This window comes from Eptatretus burgeri, chromosome 3, assembly GCF_056783735.1.
Source record: "Eptatretus burgeri isolate ZD-2024b chromosome 3, Ebu_testis_v1, whole genome shotgun sequence".
NCBI classification, from domain to species: Eukaryota; Metazoa; Chordata; class Myxini; order Myxiniformes; family Myxinidae; genus Eptatretus; species Eptatretus burgeri.
Genome location: NC_140963.1, coordinates 46,080,015 through 46,089,741, shown reverse-complemented (window position 1 = coordinate 46,089,741; position 9,727 = coordinate 46,080,015). Strand labels below are relative to the sequence as shown.

General features: G+C 42.3%; 1 protein-coding gene across 1 annotated transcript in view; it reads right to left on the bottom strand.

The window, feature by feature from the left end:
- LOC147029798 (thrombospondin type-1 domain-containing protein 7A-like) overlaps positions 1–9,727 on the bottom strand; it is an 879,531-nt gene that overhangs the window by 45,348 nt on the left and 824,456 nt on the right. The window lies entirely within an intron of this gene.

Here is a 9,727-nt window from a genome sequence, read left to right as displayed (position 1 = left end):
TCAAGATCTGAACAGAGGGAAGAGGCTGCCGCCTGCCTGTCTGAAGGATGAGGGATGTCATGGCAGAGAGTGGAGTCATCAACAAAGAGATAAAGAGGATTTTCCAGAGAGTCAGTGAGATCATTGATGAAGATTAGGAATAATATGGTGCCCAGAACACTGCCTTGGGGTACTCCAGCCTTGACAGGGAGAGGTTACGAAAGGGTTATGTTGAGAGCCACACGTTGTCCACGAGAGTGGAGGAATTTAGAAATCCAAGAGTGGAGTTGGCCTTGGATTTCATCGGTGCATTAATAATTATGCTACATCCTAGTGCATAACTTGAGTCTCATTGCGTTACAACTAATTATCATATTTGACAGAAGCAGCATTTAACAATTGGAATACTGGATGACTCCAAATGGAAAAGGGTGGTGGAGGAGTGTGGTGGGGGAGGGGGGGGTAGTGAGGGCAACAATTTAATCTCTCACATCAACCATTACAACACACAAGTCCCCAGTGAGAATGCTTGGGGATAAGAATTACTGTGCAGCCTTTATCTCCATGGACATTGCTCGTTTAGGCAATGCTTTGGAAATGGTTCTTTAAAGAATCCTTTGCGATAACATCAGATGAACACATGGCAGCCGGTGATAGCACAGTGAGCAATGTGCTGCGGATACTGACGTCATCCAGCTGACTGGGAGGACAAGTTTGTGAACAAGGCGATAATCAATCATTTGGGACAGAGTCTCTGCTGATCTCCGTTTTGAAAATCTTCTCGCCGTGATGAACTGTTAGGACGGCAAAGTCCAACTGTGTAATGATGGAATCTTTTGGGAATTTAATCCATTTCGATATTAAACAATAAAATGGCCCTACTGGCACAAATGATAGTGACTTTTTTTTTTTCTTCTGCTTTATGGATGTTTCATAGGAATTGCTCAGATATGGGAGCGTATTTTTGCAATTTTTTTGTATACATAGTCGAGGCTCATGGAAGAGCTAGTACTAGTACAGTGAACGGATCAGGACGTAAAAGGATAGAAAAAAAGAGAAAGAGAGAAAGAGAGAAAGAGAGAAAGAGAGAAAGAGAGAAAGAGAGAAAGAGAGAAAGAGAGAAAGAGAGAAAGAGAGAAAGAGAGAAAGAGAGAAAGAGAGAAAGAGAGAAAGAGAGAAAGAGAGAAAGAGAGAAAGAGAGAAAGAGAGAAAGAGAGAAAGAGAGAAAGAGAGAAAGAGAGAAAGAGAGAAAGAGAGAAAGAGAGAAAGAGAGAAAGAGAGAAAGAGAGAAAGAGAGAAAGAGAGAAAGAGAGAAAGAGAGAAAGAGAGAAAGAGAGAAAGAGAGAAAGAGAGAAAGAGAGAAAGAGAGAAAGAGAGAAAGAGAGAAAGAGAGAAAGAGAGAAAGAGAGAAAGAGAGAAAGAGAGAAAGAGAGAAAGAGAGAAAGAGAGAAAGAGAGAGAGAGAGAGAGAGAGAGTGAGAGAGAGAGAGAGAGTGAGAGAGAGAGAGAGGGAGAGAGAGAGAGAGAGAGAGAGAGAGAGAGAGAGAGAGAGAGTGAGAGAGAGAGTGAGAGACACACAGCGAAACAGTGAGAGAGAGTGAGAGTGAGAGACAGTGAGAGACAGTGAGAGACAGTGAGAGACAGTGAGAGACAGTGAGAGAGAGTGAGAGAGAGTGAGAGAGAGTGAGAGAGAGTGAGAGAGAGTGAGAGAGAGTGAGAGACAGTGAGAGACAGTGAGAGACAGTGAGAGACAGTGAGAGACAGTGAGAGACAGTGAGAGACAGTGAGAGACAGTGAGAGACAGTGAGAGACAGTGAGAGACAGTGAGAGACAGTGAGAGACAGTGAGAGACAGTGAGAGACAGTGAGAGACAGTGAGAGACAGTGAGAGACAGTGAGAGACAGTGAGAGACAGTGAGAGACAGTGAGAGACAGTGAGAGACAGTGAGAGACAGTGAGAGACAGTGAGAGACAGTGAGAGACAGTGAGAGACAGTGAGAGACAGTGAGAGACAGTGAGAGACAGTGAGAGACAGTGAGAGACAGTGAGAGACAGTGAGAGACAGTGAGAGACAGTGAGAGACAGTGAGAGACAGTGAGAGACAGTGAGAGACAGTGAGAGACAGTGAGAGACAGTGAGAGACAGTGAGAGACAGTGAGAGACAGTGAGAGACAGTGAGAGACAGTGAGAGACAGTGAGAGACAGTGAGAGACAGTGAGAGACAGTGAGAGACAGTGAGAGACAGTGAGAGACAGTGAGAGACAGTGAGAGACAGTGAGAGACAGTGAGAGACAGTGAGAGACAGTGAGAGAGAGAGAGAGAGAGAGAGAGAGAGAGAGAGAGAGAGAGAGAGAGAGAGAGAGAGAGAGAGAGAGAGAGAGAGAGAGAGAGAGAGAGAGAGAGAGAGAGAGAGAGAGAGAGAGAGAGAGAGAGAGAGAGAGAGAGAGAGAGAGAGAGAGAGAGAGAGAGAGAGAGAGAGAGAGAGAGAGAGAGAACAACAGCAGAGCCGAAGGCCAAGACAGAGGGGGAGCGGACAATCAATGGGTGTGGGGAGGAATGGGGGACAGGAGAGGATGCATGGGGTGGACAAGATGGATAAAGAAGCGAACTCTCAACATTATATGATAAATTAGCGAGGGACCGATGAAATGGCAAAGAGTAAATAGTGAATCCGATTCGTTGTTGATAAGCACTAGGTATTTTTATGTTGACATATTACTGATCCTGTTTTGTCGGAGGTTATGTTTTCACGCCTGTCTGTCTGTTTGTCTTTTTGTCTGCAAGCAGGATATCTCAAAAAATTATGGATGGATTTGGAGAAAATTGCAGGACAGGTTGGGTGTGTGACGAGGACTAATTGATTAGATTTTGATGAAGGTCTAGATCTGGATCTAGATGCTTGATTTTTTTTGTTTTTTTGAAGTGATTCTTCAACATTGAGGGATTGGGCCCAAAACGATATGTAGCATGATATTTCAAAAAGTAATGTACGGATTTGAAAGAATCTTGGTGGGCACAGATGTGTGACAAGGACGAATTGATTAGATTTCGGTGAAGATCTGGATACGTACACTATCATTTTTTTTAATTTTTAAAGTGATTCTTCATCATTGAGAGATAGGGCCAAAAACAATATATAACATGATGTCGAAAAACGTTGTAGACGGATTATGACAAAACTTGCTGGTGGTGAGTTGGTTAGGTGGAAAGAACAAGTTTATTAGATTTTGGTTAACGTACAAATGCGGATCCGGCCTATCAGTGCGATACAAAACGTAAACTGTTCATCCTGGCAGAGGTATGCACTCAATATTGATGTGGACATGCCCTTTTGGTTCACGAGTCAGTAAGTGACCACTATATTCATTATGGGTGTGTGTGTGTGTGTCTGTCTGTCTGTCCCGAGCATAGCTCCGTGGGTTTTGATCCGATCCTGATAAAATTTGGGTGGGAGGTTTATATCATGATCTAGTTGTGTTTTCCTGAGAATGCGCGTGGTGCGCCCATTATGGGCGGAGCCACGCCCAAAAAACATGTGTTTTTAGGGGGTAGCCGATTTCAATTTGCATCTTCTCCGAGGGGGTTTGTCGAATCTGGCAGGGGTTTCGGTATTTGGTTAGCCCAATGGCACCTGCATAGCCCCACGGAGCTCGATTTTTCATTTTCGTCCCAAGGTCAAGGTCACAAGGTCACGATCTTAGAAAATGTCAAAAAAATCAATAAATTGGGCATCGAGCTCCTCGGGTTTTCAACTGTTTGGAATGAAAGTTGGTATGCAAGGAGTGCTCTTCGAGTATTACAACTTCCATCATTTACGTTTTTGCCGATTCCCGCCAGTTTGCCCATGGCGTCCCCTCGAAGGTCAACAAATAAAAAAGGCGAACCGTGTACATTGCTCGTGAACCATCGCCATCTCCAGACTTGTCAGAGATTAAATTGTTTGCCAAATTAAGGTATGGTTGAAAGTGATTAATTTTCTTGTTTTTTTCACATCAGAATATTTGTCAAAGGTCAGTGTTCAGGCTGTTATAATAAGAATTTGTTTGCACATGTAAAATGGACGCTGACATAGGAATATGGTGTGGAGCAAGATCATTCAATTTATTTATTTTTAAGAAGAAGAAGAAGACAGAAAGTCGGGTGTCTGATCAAAAATAAGCAAAGTGATGTACAGTGCCGAGAGAAAGACCGCACCCCCTTTCAAAATGTTCACCTTTTGTTGCCTTATAGCCTGGAATTAAATTACATGAAATCAGACCATTTTTCCACACTTATTGACACATTGTAACCCACAACTTCCAAGTGGAAAACAAATTCTACAAATTTCACAAAATTAATAAAAAATATAAAACTGGAATATCTTGGTTGGATAAATGTCCACCCCTCTGAGTTATACTTGGTGGAAGCACCTTTGATAGCAATTACAGCTGTGAGTCTGTTGGGATAGGTCTCCACCTACTTTGCACACTTTGATTGGGCAACAATTGCTCATTCTTCTGAACAAAACTGTTAAAGCTCAGTCAAGTTGCATGGGGGTGTTGATGGACAGCAATCTTCAGGTCATGCCATATTTTCGATTGGATTTAGGTCGGGCTCTGACTGGGACACACAAGGATATTTATCTTTTTGTTACTTTGCCACTCCAGTGGAGCTTTGGATGTGTGCTTTGGGTCGTTGTCATGCGGAAAGGTAAACCTCAGCCCAAATTTCAGCTTTTTTGCAGCGAGCAGCAGGTTTTCCTCTTGGATTTTTCTGTATTTTGCTTCTGTAACATGATGCTGCCACGACCTTGCTTTATGGTCGGGATGGTGATTTTTGTGTGATGTGCAGTGTTGGGTTTGCGCCAAATGTAACGTTTTGCATTTAGACCAAAAGTTCCATCCTGGTTTCATCAGACCACAAAACGTTTTATCACATGGCTTCAGAATCTCCAGTGTTTTTTTTTTCAAACCTCAAATGGGACTCAAGGTGGGCTTTTTTGAGTAATGGCTTCCTTCTTGCCCCTTACTGTACAGGCGAGACTTGTGGAGTTCTTGGGATATTGTTGTCACATGTACACAGTGTCTAGTCTTTGCCATAAAGACATGTTGCTCTTTCAAACTTGCCATTGGCCTCTTGGTCGCCTCTCTGATCAGTTTCCTCCTTATTTGGTCATCCAGTTTGCAGGGACAGCCTGATCTAGGCAGGGCCAGCCTGATCTAGGCAGGGCCCTAGTGATACCATATACCTTCTATTTCTAAATGATTGTCTTGACTGTGGTTCAAGGGATATTCAACAAGGCCTTTGAATTATTTTTATCCCCATCCCCTGATCTGTGCCTTTCCACAACTTTATCCCGGAGGTCTTTTTAAAGCTCCTTGGTTCTCATGGTTGAGTCTTTGCTGTGAAACGCACTACCTAGCAGAGGAAACCTACAAGAACAGTTGATTTTACTCTGCATTAATCAGAATCACTACAACTTAACACAGGTGGAGACCACTTAACTTGGTGTGTGATTTTGAAGGTGATTGGTTACACTTGAGCTAACTTACAATTACTATTATAAGGGGGGTGGACACTTAACTAACCAAGATGTTCTAGTTTTGTAGTTTTTAATTAATATTCTGAAATTTGGAGAATTTCTTTTTCACTTGGAAGTTGTGGGTTATGATGTGTAAATAAAGGTGGAAAAAGTCTGATTAAACACAATTTAACGACAGACAAAAGGCTGTTCCATGTGACGTATGTTTCGTATGTCACAGTACTCCCTTTGCTCGCTGAAAGTAGCCATTTTCAATCTTTTTGTCTTCATTTCATTAAGAATTGCAAGTTTTAATTATTCAATGATGTTGACCTTCTTCGTGTGAAAATAATTTTGCACAGCAAATTTGGGCAAATGCACATGCGCAGTCCAAGCTCTCCGACATAATAGTACAGCGTAGAAGCTGTAAATCATTTTAGCATTATGGACTTGTGGAACATGCATGAGGCATTTGGGGCCATTTATTTATCCTCGACTTACGTGGTGAGGTGCCAAGACAAATCGAGAAATTTTTTAACAAGAAAAGGATGAGAATATGGGAAAAGAGATAGAGATAGAGATATATATATATATATATATATATATATATATATATATATATATATATATATATATATATATATATATATATATATATTAGGGTGCTTCTAAAAAATGAAATTTTTTTTTTAATGCGCAGAACCCGCCATTCAGTGAGGTTCCTACTAGAAATCATTGTGTTAAAATATTTTTTTCTTGAGTCATGTTCTTGAACTTGCACAAGCGATGCAAAGTTGCACAAAGGGCATCAAAAACTGCCAAAAATGATTTTTTTCCCCTTTTCGCAGATCAATTAAAAGTTTATTTTGATATCATCTGAATTTACTGTTTTGAGGGTTTAATTAATATATTCGTATAATTAAATGCATTAAAATGATATTAAATATTGATGTGAAGAAATGAAAATCAGCTCATAAATTGCTAAATCGAAAAATAATGAAGTCCCAACTCAGTCCAAATTTCGGAAACGGAAAGTTTTCTTGTTGAAAGTTGCGCAATTGCACAGCAGTGAGCAGAGCCTTTCTTCATGCGTGCATGAATTAACGCGCAAGGTTGGCAAAAACTTGTAACTTTTCAATGTGTACTTACCACTCTGTAACATTTCCCACTTAACCATGATGTTTTTTCTTTTTTTCAGACCAGAAATTTCTGCATATTTTGGGGGTAATGGCCTCCAGAACTAGATCGAAAAAGGCCATTTGGCTGATTGGATCCCCTAATCCAACACTTCTTGGCCAGAAGCTTCCTTCTAAGGCCGAAGTTCTCCGCTTTTTGATGTTCCTTCATGTGGAAATGAATGAGACCCTAACTGCAAGTGGGAATCAAACATCACTAGAGCTAATGAACATCTGGTCCACAGAGGGGATTCATACTAAGCACCTTCCTGATGTGGTAGTCCATGTGCGAAAATTACACACAACGTGGCAGGGTTTAAAGAAAAGCATCAATCGGAAGACTGCTACCAACATGGAGAAACAAGACAATTTCAAGGCCGACCTGGATGAGCTGTTTGCCATAGCTCACGCTGATGCTATGAATCTTATAAAAATCGATGAGGACAAGGAGTTTCTTGCTTCTCAGCGTGAAAAGGGGCGTCCAGGAAAGATCGGGAGTCTTGACTACAAGACTGTCAGGACTTCAGAGAAAATTATGAAACGTAAAGATGAAGAGAAAAAGAGGAAACAGAAGGCGCTTTTGGAGATGGCCGCAACTTCTGAAACAGCCAACCTCCAGTCTTCCTCCTCCTCCAGCTCTACTGAATCTAGTCCAAGTCGACAACCATCTTCTTCCATCAATCCAACCACCTGTGATTCCCAGCCTCCGAAGAGAAAACGTGGGACAACTGGATTAACATCTGAAGTAACTGAGGCCCTGGATAGAACTCTCCTTAGCGATTGTTCTGCAAGTCGGGTTCTAATTCCATTTGCCAAGCAATTGGGACAAGACATCAATAAACTTTCTCTCAGTCCAAGTGCCATTCGTGCCGCTCGTGTTAAGCACCGGAAGCAACGCGCTGAAGTGATAAAGCAGAGCTTTAAGGTTGACACACCCCTGGTAGTCCACTGGGATTCCAAGCTGATGCCAGACCTAACTGGAAGAGACAAAGTTGACAGGCTGCCAATTCTGGTCACTGGGAATGGTGTGTCAAAAATCCTGGCAATTCCGATGCTGAAAGACTCCAAGGCGGAAGAAACAGCCGCGGTCATCTTTTCAACAGTTAAGGAGTGGAACCTGATTGGACGTGTCAAAGGGATGTGTTTTGACACGACAGCTGTTAATACTGGAATCCGGGGTGGGGTCTGTTTTCGTATTGAAAACATCCTTGATCATCAACTTCTTTATTTTGCGTGTCGGCACCATGTCTTAGAACTTGTTTTGGAAGCAATTTACTCTTCTTCGGTCGATGAAGCATCCCGAGGGCCAGACATCACCTTATTCCAAACCTTCCGGGACTGCTGGCTCCATTTTAATTTCATGCAGTACTTGACTGCTGCTGATGATGCAAGCACAGCCACCGATATCCATCCATCGGCCAATTCTGTCATTCAGCATGCCCAAGAGCTTCTGAAGCAGAAGCATCCCCGAGACGACCACAAAGAACTTCTCCAACTGACGATCATTTTCCTTGGAGGCGTCCCTTCTGGACATCAGGTTCCAACATTCAGGGCACCTGGCGCCGTTCACCGAGCGCGTTGGATGGCTCGTGCAATTTACTGCTTCAAGATCTGGATGTTTCAAGGGCAGTTCTCGGATTTTCTCACTAAACGCGCATCATCATCCCGCAGTACATGTCGCACAGAACGCCTGTTTAGCGGGATCAAGCAGGTCTGTCTTTTTGTTGCTAAGCACTATATCAGGGCCTGGTTCGACGCTCGAAATGCTGCTTCCGCGCCAAAGAATGACCTCCAGCTCCTTCAAGCCCTCCATTCCTTGAATCATGCTGCATACAAAACAATGAGCCGCCATCTGTGGTACCTGAGCGAAGTTAACGTCGGCCTTGCACTCTTTGATGACAACTTAGATTCGTCAGAAAAGATCGCCATGGTAATGAACATGAAGGACGTGGAGGGTTCAGAGGATCCATCTCGACGAGTCTGGCTTCCCAATCCAGAGGGAAAGAAGCTGTCTGACCTCTGCTCCTCCCAAACTAAAAATCTCTTTACGCTCCTCGAGCTGCCAGAAGACTTTCTCGAGGAAAAGGATCCATCAAACTGGAAGAGCTTTGAATCCTACGTCAAAGCAAAGCAGAGGGTTGACTCTTTGAACGTCGTGAATGATGCGGCCGAAAGAGGCGTCGCCCTCATCCAAGATTTCACGAAAGCTGGTCGAACAAGAGATGAAGCTCAAGTGCAGTACCTTGTTCAAGTGATGGAGGATGACCGACGGAAATACCCAAAGGCCTCAAAGGAAACTTTGATTTTATAAAGGCATATTATTTACTTTTCAGGATAATTTTTTTTAATTGTTTTCATCAAAAGAGATTTTCATTTTAATTTTGCCATGTTGTACTAATGGAGAAGGATGTCAAGTGCCTGCGCAAGTCCTAAATATTATTTAATCTTAATAAAACTTGGAAGATTTTAGTTTTTCATGAAACCTCACCATTTGGAAGGTTCTGCAAACTTCTATTGCAAATTTGAATTTTTACCATAGTAGCTAAAAGCGCCCTAAATATATATATATATATATATATATATATATATATATATATATATATATATATATATATATATATATATATATATATATATATATATATGGGAAATTTTTGGTGGCTGTGCGAATGTATCAATCATCATGCCATCATTCACAAATAACTCATGTACAAAGGTCTCTATACAGGGTGTCATTTCTGCCGAAGCAGTTTCTTGGCTAGGCATACATGGCAAGTTGGAAGTGACGAAAAACTGGTTGGTTGGAATCGAAAGCGAGTATTTCTTTTATTTATTTATTTATTTGACGTGCCACGTGATCGGAAGTGAAGTGACATTGCGGGCGGAATCCTGGAGGGTGGTGACGTGTCCTTCGGTGAGGGAAAGTTCATGACGTCACAAAGCCAATTGACTGGAGTGAGACCTGGTATATCAGCTACAGATCGCCACAGGTGTGGTCTATCAGTCTGTGTGTCAATCCTCACGAGTGGAATGGAAACGATCACTGGCCAGACTTTGTGTCCAATGAGCGATTGC